Source organism: Anas acuta, chromosome 12 (genome assembly GCF_963932015.1).
Source record: "Anas acuta chromosome 12, bAnaAcu1.1, whole genome shotgun sequence".
NCBI lineage: Eukaryota > Metazoa > Chordata > Aves > Anseriformes > Anatidae > Anas > Anas acuta.
Genome location: NC_088990.1, coordinates 16,193,659 through 16,216,591, shown reverse-complemented (window position 1 = coordinate 16,216,591; position 22,933 = coordinate 16,193,659). Strand labels below are relative to the sequence as shown.

The window sequence follows — 22,933 nt, the reverse complement described above, 5'->3', positions numbered from 1 at the left end:
AAGCAAGAATCTTGGCAAAAGATTCTAATTCTAAACCATGGCAAAAGAAATAAAGGAAAAAAAAAAAAACTGTTCTCATCTTAGTCACTCTTCCCATGCCTTTTCAGTTCCTCCTTCTGGTGTTTCAGCATACTGAAGAGCTCTCAGATATGGAGACCTCTGTGTCATAACAGCAGTAAAGGCCCTTTTCTGTGGAAAGTACCACCATTACTATGAACTACAGTTCCCCTTTTTTGCTTCTTTTTTTCCCTAACAATGTCTCTCAAGGATTTGGTTAAAAACAAGGGCTTTATTAAACATACTGAGCACCTGAGCCAAAAAAATCATATTCCGAACTGTAGATATGTGATTACTTAAAGAAATCTGTGCAGGACAGAGTGCCAGATAAGAAGCAGCCTCATAAGTAAGCCTTTGCCTTACAAAAAGGCAAAAGAAAATATCAAGTTAATGGACAGATGAATTTTCACAAAGGTGGCAACACAGTTGTAGGAAAAGTCCTTGAAGTCTATCAGGTGTGACACTGTCAGTAGCCACTGAGCTGTTGTCTGAAATGTACAGAAAACATACTTTAAGTCTGAAATTACTCTCTGGTCTGCTACTTATGAAGCAATCCTTTTGTTTCCATATCTGGGAAACCACTTACGAGTTTTATGTATAATTCATCAACTTTGTATTTATCAGACTCAGATAAACTATCTTCAGTCCCTTTTCTTGTGCAGTAGAATATGCCAAAGTAAAAGCCAACATAATACAGATTTGTATACTGTTCTAAATTTATGTGGTTTTGGTTGTTCTCTCTGCCCTAAAGTATCTACGAAAGTAATAATGAAAGCAACCAGAAACAAATTTTTAATTAGTTTTTACATTTACACATTCTGGAGATGGCTGTCCCCAGCTGGTTCCTCACCGTCTTCATAAGATGCACGGAGTGCTTCAATTTTCAGCACGTTTCTTCCCTGTGCATCCAGCCAAGCTTCACTGCACTGTTCACTTCATCAGGGTCCAGCAGATGGAGCTAGCAAGACACTTGTTTGGCATGGACATGGGAAAGAAACAGCATTTTAACGAGTCATTAGACTAGACCACACTATTTACTTAACTGTACTGAGAAACTACCTGGTAATAGCTTATCTTGTGCAAATCCAATATCCCCCCACCATTTGTTCTTCCCAAAGCAAGATAAAAAGCAGTTTCTTCTCAACACTCCCACTTTAGATCACTGAGTGTATCTCAGTATTTAGCCTATTCCTTTCTCACAGAAGCATGGAAGACAGTGGCAGACTAGAAAAATGCAAGGTGGCTCAGTACTTCAGGCATTTTTTCTTTTCCTGACTAAATTCACAGTTTACCAGGGTCACAAATTCCCTGCTTAAGCAGTTACCAGTCCCAGATGTCAAACTGCAAAAACATGGATCTATCTTCAACTGAAAGGAAAAACAAATTAATGCATTTCATCTAGACCAATCTGACAGCAACTTAAAAAGTAACAGACCTTCAAAGTCAAAGCACATCTTGTTGGCACCCCAGAACAAGACTCAAAGACAACATTAAAATTATAAGAGGAGAAGATTAACAAACTGAACTTGCAAGGAATCCTGATCTGCCTACTGAGGAATGAGACAAAGCTTCTATCACTGAAGAAGCAGCAGCATGTTTTCTGCAAGCTCTTGTTCCCTGGCTGTATCCACAGCTACATTAATCACTTTCTTAGAACGCTGGCTCCCAGCACACTATGTTCCAAAGCAACGGTAGTATCATCTACACTGGTCTTCCACAGAGCTGTTATTAAAGATCATACAGTTTAAAAAAATATAAAATCCTGCTGGATCACTGACCTTTTGCAGTGAGTCTCTACAGACTGGAGATGCAAGCATTCAAAAATATTACTTCCCTCTACCTAACTCAAGTAGGGTTGAGAATGTGTAATAGGTTCATACAGATAATGCAATCCACACAGATGTATTTCCATCTCCCTATGCAGAGCTGACTATAGCCCTGCTCTTCACACTGTTAGATCTTACTGCCCTTTTTGACCTTTTCAGCCATACTCCTAGACAGCAGCTACCAAAGTGCAACTATACTAAACAAAGGCTGGAAGACCCAGAGCAAGAATATGCACTGACTGCATGGTCAACTGACTATACATGACTTGCCTCCGGAATTCTTATGATTGCACACAGATAGTGACTGATCCTGACACAGAAGTTTATTTTTCACTGAAACAAGTAAGTGAAATCTTCTGGAGATTTTGTTAAGAATAATTTTCACATAAAATGTTTTAGAAATTGTGCTTTTAGTACAATCAAAATTTTATCAGTTAGTGCAGTGCTTCTTCCACCAACTGAAACAAGAATAATGTAGTTCTGATCAGCTGAGACATAGCTTTTGGATACTCATCTGCTTGAGCTGTATGCTGTTAGGCTGTCAGCAACATAACAGGAATTGATGTAGCAAAATCTAGACTATAATAAATGAAGAAGGCATGTAAATGCTATGGAGAACAAGCCGCCGTTCCAACAAAACTTCATTTTACAGGACCAAAACAAAAATTCTGGCTAGGAACCCACTGTCCCCCTAAGGGGGGCCCTGAGACAAAGAAAACTGTTGAAGCCAGAAAAATACCATTAGCAGTATCTTGTTAGAAAATTAGACTTACAGCTGGTAGTAAGAAACTCTTAAAATTATTAATGTTATTACATTATATTCTGGAAAATACATAAGGATATTTATAGCTACTATAAGAGCTGATTGCTTCACTGCTAACGTAAGGAGTATCCAAAATGGGCATTACATAATGTTGAAACAGAACTAAGTTAGGGATTTCAAGATTTTGACTGAGGCTCTGTTTTTAACTAGCTCAACTTAAAATAAATAAATAAATAAATAAATAAATAAGCTCATTTTTTGGTTTCAGTTAGTGTTCAAAGATTCAGACAATGTCCAGGCACTGCTGGGGATGCTGAAGAAAAACGTAATTCAATAGGTTAAAGATCCCCAGGTCCTCACACTTCTCCCAGAGCATCTGTTAATTCCCAGGAAGGCATTCAGAATGTTCCAGTCCCCAACCTACACCACCAACGCCCCCCCCTCAGCTGTTCCTCCTTACCAGAAGGGAAAGCAGGTACCTCATTTCATTTGGACGCAGACTGAGAAGGAAACAGGCGATTCCTAAGCCAAGTACATCTCTAGAGCAAACCTTAGTGGCATAACCACAAGACCTTCTGTCTGAAACCCAGGTCTACCTTTTACTCAGCTAGCCCACATACCAGCTGTGTTTCTCCGTGTTTTTGTTCTTAAGCTTGTGCAGGGAAGACAAATTTTGAAGTCACCGCATTCCTCACATGCAGGAACAGTTTGGCTCCTATCTGCTGTAAATAGACCCTTCTGCTGTCTGCGCTGGTTCTCGGTGTTCCAAGCTGAAGGCAGTCAGAGCACGTAGTGCTCCTAACACCTCCACTGTGGCCCTGTTACAGCCCAGTCTGGCAGACACGCTGGCACGCAGCCATCATGTTTTCTACGAGGGTCTAAGGAACAATCGGACAAAGGAAAATACATGCAGTCCTTCTGGAAAGGGTCTTCCTAAGGGACAGATTCCACATGCCTATCCTCTTATGTTGTCAACATGGCACAGAGGGGCCGTGGTTCAAAGGAAAGCTCATCTCAGGAACTCTCAACTATGTTGACAATTTTTTGCTGGAAACGGGGTGAGGTGAGGGTTCTGATATGTCTTGAAGACTTTCAGGAGAGCTGGGCAACGAATGTGGCATTTTTCAAAAAACTTTAAGAGTCAATTGACACTGGATTTGAATATTGACAGCGTGGCCCCTACTGCAGTGAGGCAGCTATACCATCTCAAATGGGTGACTCAAGAACCAGGGAAACACAGCAAAGGCTTTGTTTGCTCCATTTCCTCCTGGGAGGATCCTTCCCAACCACCCTGTATGGCACTGCTGCAGGACACTTTTACCTTCCATCCTGAGCACAGTTCTGCCATGTAGATAAGTCATATAGGATGTACGAGGCAGTGCTTATCCTCGTTCCCTCTAGTCGACAGTTCATGACTGAGCTCAACAGTAAGAGAATAAAGCAGAGAGGAAAAAATAGTTTTGACTCCCACACATTATTTAGCCTTCAGATCTCCACAGAGCATCTATTCTGACATTTCGGGATGGTTTAATCTATGCTAGGAACTAATTAAAGTTATGAGAAAAGATTCTCACCCATACCTCAGGCCATTTACCCAAGGTAGAGGGACCTGAGAAGCCTGAAGTCAGCATGCAAGCAATACGCTGGCGGTTTCCCAGGACCTTAGTGACAGTTTGTGTCTAAGAGGCGTGCCAGGAACAGGGCCACAGGGCACAACGCTGCTGACCTATGTCGGATGTGAGGTACCGTACACATACTGTACAACTTCCTAGATGCTGAAGCTGTTTAGAATCATTAAAATAGGAAAGTCAGCCAAGTCGTCCTCCCCCTTGCTAGGCTGTGAGTCTTGTGCTCTGCTTCTTACAGCTACATCACTGAATGACCAAAACTGACATTCTAAAGAACATGACTATCAGTTAAAAGGCAGGTTGATTCTTATAACAGAGAAAGAAAGAAAATAACTGGCAGTTGGATTCCCAAGCTGACACCTTTGTTCAACAGTGCCAAACTGTAGCTATTGTAATAAAAAGTTCTACTGTGACTGTTACTGGAATTACTAATATTAGAATGAGAGAGATTAAAGCAGCCTCGTTTGAAGCAGCTAGTCTGTTTTATGATTTTAGCTACACAACCATCAGCTGTAGCTTAAATGGGACGTTACCAACGCTGGCAGGCCCACACAAAGGAAACAGACTTCTGCACCTCTTTGTATAGAGCTCGTAACCCAGAAATGAATGGATTACTGTGTGCCAAGTCTGGCTCTCCTGATCCCAGGTCCAGAAGCAACATTTTCTTCATTCAAATTCCTGTAACAGTGGCCTACTTTCCATATTTATATTAAGAACTAAAAATCTGAAAAGAACACTGAAATACTGTACAGCAGGTGTTGTGCAGATCAAGATTGGTGCTCCTACTGGAATAGGTGGGGTTTGTATTTTCACTGTGCTGTTCAGAAGTTAACGTGACTCACTGCCTCTCCTCTTTCCTGCCTTTCTAACGGCCTTGTACTGTACAAACAGGGGTGTGTTTGAAGGGATCATGGGTGTAGTAGAGGGAAACTTAAAGTGTCCCTGCAGAGATATCAACGTACCTGGTGATGTTTCCAATCTTGATTTAGAATAACACGTAAGAAGTCACATCGGTAATAATGTCTGTAAGAGGGAAAAATAGATAATACCAATGAATCCCAAGGAATCCAAACTAGGAACTAAACAAAAAGCACCTACTCTCTTCTGACTGTTGGCACTCCAACAGTTATTTGATAGCCAAGGGAGAATAATAATAATAATAAGCCAAAATAATTTTTGAAAGGAATCTCTTGGGAGGGGGAGGCTGGAAGGGAATGCAAGTTGTCTTTGTGGAATGTTGTCAGATGAGAATTAAAATTCCAGTCTTTACTGAGGCCTCTCCTGGAATGCACGGAACACTGGGTACATTCCCCTCACGCACACACAAACTTTGTGTTTTATTTTCCCATGCCATGCTGCTTATAGGCTTATAGCTGCATTCTGGCTTGGCTTCTCAGCAATCTTGGTACATAAACACAGTGACACCCAAATCCACACTCTTTAGCCCTGGTGCCTCAGCTGAAACAGAAGCTATTTCACTCAGGAGCAAGAGACATCTGAAGGTCCATGCTGGGACCAGGAGGGAACTGCTGTACAGGATCATCCTGAGGTTTAGTTCATACCCAGGCTTCATCAAAAGCTTCTCAAAAATCATACCAAAGATACCTTAACAAATCGTTAGCGGTCAGCAGTGGGACAGGCATGAGACCTGGCAAAGCTCTCGTTTCCCTTTCAAATAATTAGAATTTGGCATATGCTCTGAAACACAACTGTTAATATTCATCATCTATCATACTGTTGATTGCAGTTGTTACCTAAAGCACTTCCCTTTCATAAGCAATGCAGTACCCTTTCAAAGGACTGAAGAGAAGGAGCAGAACGGAGAGGGGAGCTTTCTTCCATGGTAGTTTTTCAGAAAACCTAATCTGAATACCACTGATGAGGAAAGCCTGCAAAGGGGACAAACATCTCTTCACCAGAATGCCATGTGTATTTACTAATAACAAATAAACGAGTTATGCATGTCACTTACTGAGGGCAACTATACAACAAAACACAAAATAACAGTCAATGTCGAACTTCCAAGACGAGTATAAATTGAGGCTTGGAGCTGGATTTATTAAACTATTTTTTCAACAGATGCCTTAAGATGCAAGCCAATACTTTAGAAAATGTCACTGTATACCTAATTCCTATTTGCTTTGCGGCAGGTGAGATTTGCAACTCTGAAAATCTCACTAAACATTATCTGAATTTCTAGGAGCTTAAACAGCATTGAAAAGATCCACTCGTGTGACATTCATCCTCTGCGGGGATGAGAAGAGGATTGCACCAACTCCATTGGGAGCCATGAGATACGGAGGCCTTTTGATGTGGTGAGTACAGAATCTCATCCTGATCACAGCCTTAAAGGCTGCACACGCCATTTTACAAATTACTGTTAAAACTCGGAGGCTACAATGCAACTCCCACATGCCAGATGGATACAGCAGATTACAATATGGAGCCAAATTGTACATAACCGAACAGCTACTTCTTGCAGGCTCTGTCAAAAACTATGTTACTGAATGCCCCACAATGCCACAGGACAACCCCCTACTACAGCAACTTTCCGAAGATGGCAAATGGCATCCTGTTAACAAGGGCTGGCCACACAGAGTTCTGCCCATTTGCCTTGTCACTACCTGGAGTGAGTCATCAGTCACTAACTGAACTTTCTGTTGGACTCACTGAGAGCAATTAGGCCAACAGTCAGGTTTAATTTTTAACTTATAAATGCAAAATGCTGCTTTTCTATGAGCAGTTCAAGGACTCTTCGTGTTCTAGAAGAAAATCCCTATTTTCCACGTCAGAAGAGCTTCCTAGTTCTTGTAGCACTGAGCAAGTTTCAGAGCACTGGGCTCCACATGACTGCCATCAAAAAACCTCTAAATCAATCAATTCCTTGAGCACAGACACTAACGAAGGCCGTTTTCTATGGATTTATATATCATGGCCTCACTGCTGCATAACACTACACAAACTCACGATACGGTCGCCCACTAAGGCAGCTACTGGGCCTGTCCCATCCTCTTACCCTATTTAGCCTGTTTTCAGACACTGCCTCACTGTTAAGGTTAGCCAAAATTAGCCAGGGGAATCTGCTGTAGACAAACAGTAATGTTGCATTAGGTCTCATCGATTTAGTAATCTAGGTTAAAAATAATCTATCCTCTACGTAACTGTTGTTAAATTACTATACTGTTGGGAAATATGAGGAAGAAAAAACTCTTAAAATTTGGACCACTTCTGCTCTTCCCCTCTGAATACAGAAATCAATGTGAACTCTTTTCTGCAGGCTAAACTCCAGTCAGCCTAGGAGAATACAGGATTCCCTGCACCTAAGGCTTCCTAGTGCCAACAGAACACTGCCTGAGTCACTTTCAAAGAACGGTTCCCCAGCCTACATTCCCAAGCACAAACAAGCCTACGCTATTACATGGAAAGTTAATATTTAATAGTTCTGACCTCAGTTGTTGTGGCAGCCTGCTAGTTTCCGCCACACAGCATGGAGAAAAGCAACTGGTTTCATTGAAAAAGAGAAAGTGGAGTGATGTGACCCTTGTGTCCATAAAATTCAACCAGGTTCTGTTTGACCACGTTTCCACTCAGACCTTTAAAAAAAAAAGTCAGCAATGGGGCAAGTATTAAAAATGGTCACGTGTCTAAAACATGCTCACTTTCAACCTCACTGTTGAAGACTGGTAAAATCATTTTACTTCTCCATCATAATTTGCCTTTTAAATTAGTCAATAGCATATACCATAATTTCCTGTAAGGTATTTTTCAAAGATTATTTGTTTTCCACAGAGTTTTGAACGTGCAAGTGGACAGAGTGAACTAAATTATCACATCTTCAAGAACTGAAAACTGAGCACATCTGCCAGGCAATCTGAAGTGTATGTGGGCAGATATTTTGCAGCATACATACTCGCTTTCATCATTTATTTTTCTTAATGGTCTAAACAAAACTTTTCTTAAATGTGACATTCGGCAAGCTATCTATTAAGTTCACAGGAGCCTTAAACTATAAAACTCACACCTGGGAAATCCTTTCTGTTATAACTTGCAAGCCTGATTCCCTACTTTCTCATTACCTGATTAGCTGTTCATTACTTACTGAATACAGCAGTAGTTTTTTTAGTTGCTTTGGATCTGACCCCTGCAAGAATGTAAGGCCTCAGTTTAAGAAAAAATAGTCCTGATTTACATTAACAAAAGTGAAAGAATACAGATTACAGTTTGACCTAAATTAAGAACAGGTATTTCACCAAGCTTTAACAACAGTCACATCTCTACCTATTACCAGCATGTCTTATAGCTGTGTTGTTCAATACGCTGATGAATGCCAGGCATGTCTATTATTTTCTTTATTTTTTTTTAAGCTAGCATAGTTGATAACATTCTGTTACTCTGTTTTTCACCAATATTTAAAGCATGTAACATCCAGTTCATTTAATTACAGCAGCAAAGTGAAAATTAAACAGCCCACAAGATGACATAGCACACTTCTCAAGGTAAGATTATATGGTTGCAAACCACTTGTTCACAGGGTGTCCCAACCCAATTACCATCCCTGCTGTAGTAAAAACAAAAACCACCCACAGTTTGAAGCCAGGCTTTCCAAACTTGTCTAATTAGTTCTATCAAAGAACAAGCGTATGACAAAATTTTACTATCTGCCATACTTGTTTTGCCCATGCAAAATGGGCTAAATGCTGCCACAGAGTGTTAAAACATATCCCCTTCTTCAGTGGTAATAAGCGTGTTTGAAAAAGCAGTCTAAGGCAGATCTTAAATTATCCCCAGGCCGGGATTAAAAGCGAAAAGGACATTTAGCCCCTTTCACCCTCAGAAGTTACGTTTTCTCTCAACTATTATTTTCTCTTTGTGTTGATTTTTCCATTAGATATTTTTTGGCATGACTCTGAAGAAATTTTGCAGGCCCTCAAATGCAACATAAAATGAAGAGTAAAGATTTGGAGTGAAAAATGTATTTAACATCTGATCAACACCAATGAATTTGTGTGAACTCCAAGTTCAGTGGGGCCACGTGCTTAAGCAAGGACTAGCACAACACACAAAGCTTTGAGTGCTGATGTGTTTAGATTGTCTGCTATATGATGTGTGAAACTTGTCTAGGTGACATTTAAGTATTCTTCATAGTATGCAAAATAATAACAAATTAAGTAGTCCAAAATCAAAGAATACAAAATGACCTCAAGAACAAAAAGCGAGAGCTTACATGTTTGAAAGCAGATTTTGAAAAAAACAGATCTCCTCTGAGTAGCCACAACCTGTTTTACTGTTCGCACTGCTAGTTCTCTGAGCACTTCTATCCAGCGTTTTGTTGTGATGGCAGGAGGCTTCCTTCCAATTCACATCACGTTGCAAAGCAAGTCTGTATCTGAGTGATGATCCACACAGTTGCCACCACTACCAGGTCAGTCTTCACAAGAGGCTTTGTCACCATCAAGCCAGCAGTCTAGCCCGAGAGGCCAAACTTCCTGCCTGGCAGCCAGAAGCAGAAGTACCCCAGATCTCTCTTACAGTGTGGCACCAACAGACAGCTGGGCTAAGCCCTAAAAAAGAATGTGCTGTAAATGCTTAGCAAAAGGCAAGGGAAAACGTGCCTTTTTAAGTAGCCTCCCACAGTACGATTTCCGGGGAGCCTAAGTAAAAGACACTGTCGTTCTGCTACACACAGAGGCAGAACGTGGGTATGCAAAGAGCTGGCAGAACTAACAGTCCTTCAGCAAAGGTGTTCCTATTGCCACCTAAGGCTGAACTAAGCAGCTAAGATCTTTCCACACTCAGAACTACAAGTTTGTATTTCAGTTTTCCAACAGACAGACCACAAACTCCAGACCCAAATTCTCCATGCCTCAGAACAAACTTCATCAGGGAATTCCTCCTGAGATGACAGGTCTCAGTACAGTGACCGATACTGCCCAGCAAAATACAGGTCTGTGGATATGTAGCACTAGATTTTATTTGGTTTTGCTGTGTTCAATTTGTTAAAGACAAGAAAAGATGATGCTCCAGAACACGTATACACAAACAAGGCTGTCCTTTCATGACTTCCTCATTTTGTCTCTCTCTTTTTTTTTTTAAGGACGTATTACGCACACAACTCTCTTACCACTTCCAAGCAACACTGATCTTTACGTCAAGTTTCAGGACTGTGCTTTTTTGTTGTAGTTGTATTTGGTACGGCTCTAGAGACATTTGTTTATTGGAACAAATCCTGTCATGGGATACCATTTGTCTATGACTTTTTAACATGTTGTGACAGAAGTCCATGTTGTAATGCAGTGGGAATTTACTAGCAGGCACTTTTGAGGAATAACATGGTGCCACAGTCTCAGGAGGTTCATAACGTATTCGTAGAGCAATTCACCCCTCCACAGAGCAAAGGGCAAAAGCATTACAAATGCACACTTGAGACTCCTGTTCTAACACTGTGGTTTAAAGTGCTGAGGGCGTTCCTGCACTTAAGAGATTACTTTTGCTCCCTTCACCTCAGACACCCCCAAGGTAAACTCTCTCTGCCACTGGCAGATTTGTTACATATTAAAGGAGCTGGAATATGGTGGCAAAGGGCATAGAGATGTACACAGCATTTGTTCTGAAAAGCAAGAAAATCCCCTAATACCCAAGAAAGCTCTAAAATGAATGTCTCAAAGACACTCCCAACTCACTCAAATTCAGTGATTCATGCTCACTTGGCTTTGCTGGCATAGGCAACAAACCAACTGGCCTTGTTTTCAATGCACGTCACTACTTGGGCAGTTGCTGATCAGAGAGATATCACTAGTGCCAAGAGCAGTTGGGTGGCAGAGTGCACGCAATCGTGCTCCAGGGTGCTGGAGTAGGGCAGCCATCCTATGCAGTGGAAACAATCTACTGCTTTTCAGATAAAACTGTAGGAGAGAAAATTGAAAGCATCAAAAGTGGACACCCCTCTCTCCCCCTTTACAAACAACAGATACAATGTGTAAGTAACTTGGGGGAAGCAGGACTGTTGTCACACTAACAGACTTGAACTAAAATAAGAACGGCATTTTTTAATGACATACTTTTAATAAGAGGAGTACTCCTCATTGTACACAAACTAAAAGGATACAGACATTGAAGTTCCAGGGTACAAACTAACAACTGAAGCAGACACTGCAATGCTTCTGATCTGGTGGAAGAAAAGGAAAAGGGGAGTTACACATTCCCTTCCTCTGTAATGTCTTCTTCTGGCTAGGTTCACACATGACACTCAAGTAGCTGGCTCTAATCCGGTATGGCAACCCCTATTGCTCGTGCAGCACAGCCTCTCTTTTCTCTGTGATTACAGGGACACACGAACACGTTACACTGTTATACAGCCTTTCCACTAAGACAAAGGCTCTTCACCGCTTTTACAAAGTACGGTCTGTGTGTAGCGAACGGTACCCCTCTGTGGTGGAAGGGAAGCGCTCCATTCCTTTCTCCTCACATCAGAGCGTGGGCGGAGCGCTGCGAGAACACACGTTGGCGTTCTCCCTGCGTGGCTCTCATTTAGCAGAAGGAAGGGAAAGCCTTGCCTTCGCAACTGGAGCAGGTGGCGGTTCAGCGCCTCTCCTCCAACCCGTGGGAGGAGAGCCGCGGGGGGAGGGAGCGCTCTCCCCTCAGGAGACGAGGGCCAGGGCCAGGAGCGAGCCCTGCAGCCCGGCTGGGTTAGGGCGCACCCCATGGGGGGGGGGGGTGGCGGTGTCAGGCCGTGCCCCGGCCCCCCCAGCAGAGGGAGCGGGGCAGGAGGCGGCGGCCCCGCCCCGTGCGCTATTAATAGCGCGCTGCCGCCGGCGGGCGAGGCGCGCGGGGCACGCGAGGACAGCGGCGGCACCGCCTTAAAGGGGCAACGGCGCCGCCGCCCGCCCCTCCCGGGCTCCCCACGGGGCAGAGCGGAGCCGAGCCCCTCCCGCCGCCCCCCGCCTCTGCCCGGGTCGCGCCCCGCGCGCCTGCCGCCGGCCCGGGGGTGGGGCCCACCGGCGGCTCGGCCCCGGGCTGCCCGGCCGGGGTGAGTGCCGCGGGCGCAGAGGCGGGGAGAGCTCACCCTGCCTCGCACCCTGAGCTGAGCACCGCAGGATGCACCACAAACCCAGGCCTGCCAAGCCTTAAGCACGTGTTAAAGCCTCTCGGTTTCTGCTAAAACCAGAAAACCAGCGCTGCCTATCTTCGGAGCACAGCACAAAGCGCACGCTTTCACCAAGCTGAAACTTTCCTAGACAGAAGGATCTCAGCGCCACTAGATCCTAGTTAACAGCTGAACGCCTCCTCTAGCTGTCACCTACCACAGCAAGGAAGCAGGACACCTCCGGTGTGCCTCTCCCTGTTCACAGCTCGGCATCAGTTTCAGCAGAGGGGCACTAAGAACAAGCAGAAATAGAGGAGATGGTGCGTGTGGATAGGCCCCTACCAAGAAGGTGGTAGGGTTGGTTTGGAGCCATGCACAGGTCACTTGAAAGTATCCCAAACCACTGTTTCTCCTGTCATGGAGAAAACCCATTTCTTCTGGCCAAGAATCTTTTTAAGAGGTCTTTGCCAAATTATGAACAATGCTTCATCAAAACGCGCTATTGTGCAAAGCGTGTAAACATGTGCCATAAAGGTTAGGCTGTTATTCTTTCCAGGCGCAGACCACCCTTGTTTCCAGAGACGCTTCAAGAAGAACATCTAATTCAATTAATAGAATTCTTTCATTTTTAAAATCACTTGTGTACATTCTTTTCAGATGCATCACTGAAGTTTAATTTCCACCATGCATGCTGAAAATAATGCCCCAAAGTTCAGTGTGAGAAGTTCGATGCAGATGATTACGTATTGCTGGTGAAACACAGCAGTGAGCAGGCAGACTACTGGTATAGGAAGTCAGAAGCAAGAGAAAACGATATAAGCAACTTAGTACAAACAACCTGAGAGAGAAACAAACCTCCCGCCTAGGGGATGATGTGATACTTTTGCATACTAAACTTACAGGTATGAACGGGAAGGGCTAACAGAACAGAAGCGAGAGTCCTTAACCAGGAACAAAAAGGTAAAGGGATAAATTCTAAGTTCTTTATTTAGTCTTATTTTCACTTAAATTCATGCTTTTGTGCATGGAGGATATTTACACACCACTCTTCTTCTGTCCATAGTGGCTCACTTCTAAGACCAACACCATCAGTGGTAATAGTCCGCAATGTATTTAACTGTGTGACATTTTCCAAAACATGTCAAGATCAAGTCTCACACATTGATGAGTTACAAAACCACAGCTTCAGTGCTACAGAAGGAATCTGAGCTCACAGTTGCACTTACTGAAAAGTAAAATTCGTCACTGTGTGGCTGTTTTGACAATTGCACTAAAACACAAAGTAACATACTCAGAGGTTAAACAGCAACAGTGAAAAAAGGCTCTTATCTAGCAAGATTTGTGTAAGGCAGGCCTTTGAGTCCTCCTCAATACATAACTTCCACTGTAAAAGAACAAGTTCTAGTTATGCTAAGAGAAAAACACCGAAGTATATTTTATTCTCAAAGATGAAGAAAAACGAACACAGCAAGTTCCATACTGTAAAAGGGAGTTATCATGGGTAAAAACAAGGCAAAGAGACCATTATTCAAGACGAACTCCACCAAACTACAGGCCAGGCCAGCGGGTGCCGTGATCGACAAGAAGCATTTAGCATTTCTACAGCAGTTGTTTTGAACAAAGTGGGACTTCTGGCGTTCAGGAATGTGCACAGCAATCCTTGTTCTCCTGGTTACTGATCTGCATAAACCAGTCTGCTGGTACCGAACACTGATGGTGTTACACGGCAGCGTGGTTCCAACTGGTGCTGCTACTGTCCCATTGGGGGCGAGGTCATGGAGGCCCCAAATAGTCTAGACTAGAAAAATAGTCTAATGCTCCACAGAGTGCTCCTCAGCTTTACATTGCACAATCTGGGGAACAGTAAACATTGGATTTACAGCCCTCCCCAGGTTCAGATGGAAGCCATACAAGTTTTGTTCTTGATTTTGCAGCCTCCCACTGGGCACCCAGAATAAAGTCCAAAATTAATGGAAATAATTTGAAAAACTGAGCTGAAGACTTGCCAGGGCCACACAGGAGACTAGGGATCTCCTGGCTTTACTACCACCTTACGCAGAAAGTAAGGTATATGGCGGGTATACTCTGCAGCACAATCTGATGGTTCCCATGGCATATTTCGTAGATTCAAGTAACACTGCAGACAAGATATGTCTGTGAGTAAAGAGATGAATGCAAATAATTTAACTGATATGCTTTGAAAAATATTTTTTAAGATGGAAAAATTGTCTCCATTCTGAAAACATTCTACACGATGCACCATAAGTACATACTGCTGGATGTAGGGTTCTCACCATCTCTAACATCTGCATGTTTGGACCAAAGCAGCCTGTTACTCTTCCTGCATAAAGGCCATTTAAAAGGGGAATTTGACATCCAAACCCAAAATGGCAATTCTATTACAATTCCCACAGCACTGTCGCAGCTTTCACACCTCGCAGAGGACTGGCCTTCTTCTTCTACACAAACCAAAACAGAAAGCAAACAATACTGCAGGCAGACTGCTGAGAGAGCCTGCAGTGACGGTGTGCACCTCCAAACCTCCACCAACCACCAGCTGGAGCCTGAACACATCCTCGCAGAAGCACGTAGGCAGAAAAACTTACAAACAAACCTGTCACTGTAGGGCTCTGCCTGGCTGTGTAGGAACAGGTTAAGATGAAATCATGGTTTACGACACAGGAAATCCCACATCGTCAGCACGATTCATACTTGTACCCCAAAACTTAATTCCAGAGAACAGTAAGATGTTACTTGGAGCTACTGAAAGTATTTGGAAGTCATTTTTGCTCTGAAGGCTAATTCCCAGCTCCCCCAGAGGAGATCCATCGTTAGGATTCTGCACAGCAGAGGTTAGGGCACTGGAGAGCTATCTAGCTGCTAAATTTAAAATATAATTGGATTGCTTTGTTTTACTTGCAACTTTTTCGCTTCCAGTCTTGTACTTCAGAAGTCTCACATGACTTAGTCAGTACTTCTCTTTGTTTCACTAACAACCCTTGTTTGCGATTTGGGACAAGGTGAATCAAGGTGAAACACAAGGTAACACACTTCAAGCAGCTTAGTTCATAGGCATCCCTGGGGAATCCGTAGCAGAAGACATACTTGGGGGATTCAAGACCTTAGCATTGTTTACTTTTGCACTGCACAGGGGCACTGCACACACTGATACTACTGAGGAAAAGCTGTCAAAGAGAATTCCCTTCAACAAGCCCAAACCGATACCTGTACTGGGAGGAAAACACCTCCGAACTGCAGGCAAACCCTGACTCATGGGCACTGACTCGGGTTCTGTATTTTGCCCAGGCTTTATACCAGTAGAGGTTACACAGACACAAGAGGACACACTTACTCAATATTTCTCAATTTTCATGAAGCTCCATATTCCGTGATATTACAGCTGCATAAAACCTAGAAGTGAACCTCATCAGGGTTTCTACGCGTCCTGTGCTATGAAACCCTTGGAAGCGCATGTAGACTACCCAACTTCTTTTCTCTAATACACAGCTTCTTTCCCACAAACTCCATGTCCCACAGGGGTTAAACAGTACAGTAAGAGAGTTAAAATAGGTTCAGGAAAGAGCATGAGGCTTAAAAATAGATGAGGAATCCAGGCGGCAAAGACACAGGAAGAGGTCTGAGACAAGCTGCAACAAGCCCGTGGAGAGCTTTTAAAAAAGCACATGAACTCCTCTGCCCCACTGAAGTCAACGTGGCTTTTACCAATGCCCTTTTACTGAGCCAGTACTTCATCCTGAGATCAGGCCTGGATTTCATTTCCACATGAATGAAAAGCCAGTGTAGTGGGAGGTAGTGACAGTCACACATATGCCATTGTTAATGTGGAGCGCAGAGCATGGTGGCCTTTGACAGACACAGACTGGCTTCATGTCTGCCTTTCCGCAGTGAAGTCTGGTAACTTCTAAATGAAGGATTCTGATATGCCCTTGTTCTGTGGGGATACGAACACTCCCCGTAATTGTGTTTTTAAGGAAAGTCAAAACTGGATGAAGTTCTGGGCTTCAAACTGTGGAAGTCATTCACTGACAAACCTTCAATCTTAATGCAACACTGCAGCAGACTTTCAAGGGCTAAGGCAGTACCAATGCGTGCTCAGACACAAAGGACAAGCCTAATGACACGGCCGAGTTTTCATACATCTCCCAGGGAAGTTTTGCAGCCTCTTTAAACTACAACACACAAGTGCCTGTGTTTAAAAAGAAAAAAGTGTAATCATTACATACAGTAGTAGCAATTCCTCAAACGCATATTTGCATGTGTTGACACTTCTGAAAGGAGGGCTGTTGAGCAGTTATGCTGGGAAATGAAACATTGCCTAACCCCGAGGAGTAACCGCAAGAACAGAAAAACAAGTGTTTCTGCAGCTGGTTTCTTCCTCCCACAGCCCTACTCTCTGATTACAGAAATAAAAAGATTAAAAGTCACCTGAGGATCCAGCTGGTATTCAAGTAACTTTCTTCAAGCTATGTAAGGCTTGCAGCTCAAACATCTAGTAACAACTTCCACTCCACTACCCTCCACCCTTCCAAATTGTCTGGATAGCGGCAAAACAAAATACATTCTCTCTCAACAGCTTTCTGCTAGATGCATTTACACGTTTGGCTCAACAAGTTTGGCCATGAGATGGCTGATGGGGACATTAGGGACAACATCAGAGTAACTTACTCTCCCCCAGAGGAGTAGTATTTTGGATATTTTGGGCAAGTGAGAAGAGGAGGAACCCTACTGAAAGAGAGCCTTCCTCTTTATGCACATGTTCTCATCAAGTAGTAGGACATACACATGGGAAAGGTTGAATTACTGTGCTGCTGCTGCCGCCGCCTAGCCCCCTTCACCAATGAAGCTGCATCCAATCTTGTGGGTTAATTAACTCTTCAAAGAAGCAGGTTAGTTTAACTCACTCTCCATTACAGTTTGCTACCTCCACGCTGATTGCAGAGCTCCTTATGCAGACTGTATTTACAGTCACAAATTGACCACTGACCAAACCACTCTGATATTCATTCAGTTGGGTCAGAAAGTTAGTCTAACCCAAGTCTAACTTAAAATGTGGGTATGATCTCACCAGAGCCAAGCAGATATGACTGTCTATTCTAGTATTTGGGTTCAGGAGCCTGGCAGACACAAAGGCATGGCTGGAAATAGATGGCATCTGGAATCAATTCAGAAAACTCAGATGAAGGTCACGGCATTTTGAAATGGTTTTTCAGAGAAAACCACCATGTCTTCTGCTAGTTAACACATGTTGGCTTGCAGGGATGGGGGTGCAGAAATCAACAGCCACTTTTCTCGTTGCTCTGATTCAAGCACTGGGCTCAGTTTGACTTTTCAACTTGGTGAATCATCTCTTAAGAATCACCTTCCTTAGGAAGACCACAGGTCAGCATGAGGCATCCTGCAAGGATCTAATCTGCCATATGTAGATGGATGATCCATGTACCACATATGAGGATTTACAGAATACACTGGACTCATGGCAAATGTGTGACACTGCTTGAGAACAAAATCCGTTTGAAATTCCTGAGAATAAATAGTACATATAACAAATGAGTCTCCCAGGAACTCGCTTCCACCTGAATATTATACAAGTTCTTCAGAGAAGAGATTTTCTTTCCCTCAAGCCATACAACAAAATGGTACAAACAAGATTCACCACCAGATCTAGCTTTTAACAATAAAAAAAAGGAAGTGAAAACACGTAATGGGCTGAGAAGCTCTTTCATTTATAGCTCTATATTGCTGTCTGGGTAGAAGAACCACCTCCCAAATACTGCCCACAGTTTAAATCCCAACCACCTCCTGGCCAAGAAAAAAAAATAAACATCTATGAACATGTCCCCCTCAAAAATCTTTTACAGTGGTTGGATTCATTAAAACCACCACATAATGGTGGCTAGAACAGAAGAACAAAGCTTCTAGAGTCTGAAACTAAGTTTGTGAATGTTTCCTATGCCCCTCTACTCTTAAAATGCCCCATACAACAGCAGCAGCCCCAAGCTGGCAAGTTGCCCTTTATTAATAGTTAATGAATTTCCATTGCATAGCTCATACATACACAAGATGTAAGCATCCTGAGTGCAACTGACTAGTATGCTTCCAAAATTCAGCACACCAAAAAATTATGTGATGTCAATCCAAGGGGGAGTACAATCCTACCTAAGGAGACTGGCCCATGGGAGAAAAAGAAATGTAAAAAAGAGAAACCATGCCATATGTTCAAATTTCAACCAAGAATAAAATTGAAGCAAATGGCAGGAATTATATGCTTGCCATGAGGCATGAAGCCAGAGCTAAAAGAATTGCCTCTATTCAGTGTCTCAGCTTCAGAAAGGAGGAGTGGATAAACAATTAGACAATGTGCTCGGTGTACAATTTCATTGCCCTGAGTCAGAAGTGGTAGGGATGTGTAGACCCGTACTCTTAGAAAACCAATGCTTGCCTTGCATGGGGATGAGATTCAATCCCGCCGCTTCTGACCCATGAGAAACAAAAAAACCTGGCGGAGACTGAAGAGCACCCCCTCCCCATGCCATGGATGCCACTTACTTCCAAAGCATTCAAACAGCCCAGAATGCCTGCCATGGCTCTCCCAGGCCAGTATCAGCCTAAAGGCACTGTGTAGTAAACAGAGGGAAAACACATTACGAAACCCTTTGATGTGTGCTGGGGCATTTCCACACTTAAGGCCTTCACAAGTACAGTCCTCAGCCAGGACTGAATGTCAGCTGGGCTTGCTACTTTATTCACCTATTTCTGTAGACACTGGCCCTCCTCCAGATACTGCTGGTGCTTTTCAAGCAGACTGTGCTTCCCAGCAATACCCCTCGTGTGCCCCCAGCAGCTGTCCTGGGCCTCCGCAACAGCGTGCTGCCTTGGCTGTGAATAGGCTGGCTGCCCTGCCTGGCACAGCAAGGCCAGCTCAGCACCGTTGTAGCAAAATGCCAGGATTTTGGCCTAAGTCTTTAGCTGCTCCTTAAACAAGCCTCAGCTCCAGGTCTCACCCCCCAGTAACACATGCTATAGAAGACAGCACTCCTTTACGCTGGGCTTTGCAGCATCCGTGGGTTGTTTTCATTCTCCAGGCCCTGGCCGAGCCATAATGCATGTAGTGGGAAAAGGCCCGTACAGGCACCACCCGCCATCTGCTGTCAGCACCCTTTGGAAGTTCTGGTTCCAAGCTACTTTTAACTAACAGACAACTGGCAATACTGGATATCCACTGCACGATCTAATCCACCTTCCAGTAACCAGGTCAGCCTACGTACTTCTTTACACTGGCCTTCAAAACCAATGTAAACGTTAGTGTACAGTCTTACTTATTTTACCTGAGATCCTGAATCTTGCTTGATACGCTGTTGCTATAGTATGCTTGACAGAATGAATTCAGGGTGGCAGAGTCAGGGTGATGCATTAGAACATCTGATTCACTTACAAACTCAAAACCAAGGACTGAATACTTGTTTTCCTTGTTTTACACCCCTATTAGATATTTGCTACTATAGATATTTGTCACCTAGTGCTATCGTCTTGGAGGACAGAATGAAAAAGAAAGGACAATATATCCTGTTAATATGGCAAAACTCAACCAGTGATCTCCAAACTCCCTTACTTTGCTCATAAAGACATGCACAACGTTTCCTGCTCCTTCTCTCTTGCCCTCGCTGCTACATATACTCTCAGTTCTTCATTTACCTTTTATTTTATTCAGTTAGCTTCCTCTCACAAAAAAACCTTCACCAAACAGCAACCTGGCAAATCCATCGTTGCCACAGTGAGTTCAAGAGCCAAACCTACTGCAAGTGAAGCATGCTGCAGGTGATGAAAGCACAGCTCTTTGTGACTGGGTGGCACGAAATGCTTTGCACAAAGGCACTGTACTGGCCTGACTGACACACCCCTCCCAACATCTCTTCCTCCTTCCTCTTCCTGCTGCACACGCCGCTTGCCGTGTACTGATAAGGATAACTTATTTTCATTCACTTGTAACAATGGAAACAAAATGCATCACCTGTGGGAAAGAAAATACACACAGATAATCGTTCTTGGTTTTACTGTTTCTGTGAAGTTTCTGAACCCTAGAAAGGGCAGTTTTCCTTCTTTAGGCAAATGGCTAACTGCAACTATTCTCTGTCTAAGCACTGCCTAGGAACTCCCCACAAACCTGGGTGAAAATGCAATTACCAGATTGCAAATGAGAGAAGACAAGAGCAAAGTTAAAGCACAAATCCTATCCTAAGGTGACGGACTCAATTTTTTGCTCCCCATCTCCACTCCACTTCCCGCCTTCCCCTCGTCAAATAAAGATTCATCTGAAATGAAATTAGAGACCCACATGTCCAGCTGCCAGGTATAGTCAAGCATAATAGCTCCTCAGCTTCCTCCAGGGTCCTAAAATCAGAGAATAACCACGTTTTGTAAGACTGTAGCCCTTCCATAAAATACAGACCTGCTCTTTCTATCATCCACGGTTGAGACCTGGTGTGGGTAGAAGAGAAAAAAAAAAAAAAAAAAAGTGAGAAAATCTTCCACCTCAAGTTGCTGGCTCATGGAGATTTTTTTTTTTTTTTCCTATATTATAGACAAATGAATATGTAGAGTATTTGGGCAGAACAGTGCCTTAGGAAGAAGAGCAAAGGTATTACGCTACACAGCACCACTGCTCCGATATTACCAGAAATGCCGTACATAAGTTCAGTTACCAGACATTTTTCCTTTACATTTGGTACCAACTGTGGTCAAGTCATTTTTGCTCAAACAAACAAAGTAACATGCAACAAAAATATAATTCCTTATTAGCCCTCATGTAAATTAGCCTAGAATAGAAACTCTTTCTGAAAATAACTAGCAGCTTGAGTGTTCAAGTTTGCGAGAAGTGCTAAAACAACTATACGACCGTGGAAGTCCCAGGCACTGGCCACTTTTGAAAAGGGAAAGTAAATACCAAGTTACTTTGGTATTTTTGAAACCCTCACCCTCTATATAAGTAGGCCCAATTACATAGGCCTCATGCTTCCAGGCTTCCTAAAGGACAAGGAATGCAGGCCCTGTACAGACATCCACAAAATACTGAGTAAGATTATGCTTTATAGTGAAGTACGTCAATTACAGCAGTATGATGTGAAGTAAAGATGCTGGTCAGCCTTCCAGCTAAACTGGTTCATTTCAGCCTCTCATCCCACAGCTACTCTACAAATATTTACCACTTACCATCCTGACAGTGATTGCTTGAAGGGGCATTTCCTTGCCCTGGGAAAAATATTCAGAACTACATAAATCATAGTGGTCTTACCTCTACCTGCTTGCCTCAGTAATGGTTCTTGCTTTAATCTTTAGTTCATATCCCAGGGACTGTTACACATTTGACTGAGGGCTAAGGAACACCCACAGGACCTCACACCCTAAGGCTCTTCATTAATGCTCATCTGTTGCGAGAGCCGAATGGGCTGGGCTGCCTTTACTGAATAGTAGTTTCTAGAAAATATATTCAAAACCAACTCAAAACTACACAGTGATCCGGATGACTTTGTAGAGAAACAGCAAGCATGTACACAAAGATGGTTAAATTTTGCCCTTTACCACTCAGTTCTTTCTTCTTTTCAGCATTTGAATTGGTTGTTTCCTAAAATGCTTAGGGGGAGGCAAACAACTCACAACAAAGTGACTTCCCCTTCCGTTGCCCTCAGAAATGACCATTTTCCTCTCACTGAGACAGCTTACCAGCTAAATTAGGTGAAGTGCAACTCCCAGAAAGTTAATGAAATCAGACATTTGTTCAGCCTTTCTGAGCCCGTAACAATTCTCCCCCCCATACACACTGTAGACAAGCAAAGCACCAGATGGTCTCCTTCCTCTCTTCACCAAAAGCCCAGCTCTAAAGGCAGCAGGCCTCCTAGCCCTTCCTCCTCCTCCCCAGCCATCATGACCACACTGGCTGCTCACAAGACAAGTGTTTTCCACTGCCTTATCTCCTGTCTCTCAGCCTGTGCCTTAGCACCTGCTGAACTGGGAAAACCCTGTGTCTCCTTCTCATTTTAATAGTGAGATCTGTACCAAGAGGGATTTTCCCGCAGTCCCCAGAGACTGTCAGCACTGCACTGCTTTCAGCCCCAGAAGTGCCATGCTTCCTGGTGGAAGCAGCCCTTGCAGAACCTCAGTTCCCTGGGAAGTCTGAAGCCTGCCCAGAAAAGCCCAGCAACGCATCAAGCAGAACAATAATGTAAAAAGATAGTAATAAATTGGTTACTTCTATTAGGCAGAAATATATTAATTAAATGCAGCTAAAAAAAAAAAAAGTAAATTTCTTGAAATATACTATACTACTGTATAGCAGTGTAACTTGAATAAGCTGATGAAGACCTAAACACAGGGCAAATGTTAACTCATCATGGTTATGAAGACCTAGGAACACCGAACTATGGATGCTGTAGTGGAGAAAGTGTAGTGTTAAATGGGTCTTAGACAAATGTTATTAAAAAGGTTTCCCATCATCGTAATCAGAGAATTAAACAGGCAGTCTTATCCTGTTACTGGGCTATTTATGGAGATCCTATATACC

At 43.2% G+C, this 22,933-nt stretch overlaps 1 protein-coding gene across 1 annotated transcript in view; it reads right to left on the bottom strand.

The window, feature by feature from the left end:
• Positions 1-22,933, bottom strand: part of TRPM1 (transient receptor potential cation channel subfamily M member 1) — a 126,334-nt gene that overhangs the window by 92,119 nt on the left and 11,282 nt on the right. Inside the window, exon 2 of the mRNA XM_068696336.1 lies at positions 908-1,026. The gene's annotated coding sequence lies outside the window, so the exon portion shown is untranslated. The remainder of the gene's footprint in view (positions 1-907; positions 1,027-22,933) is intronic.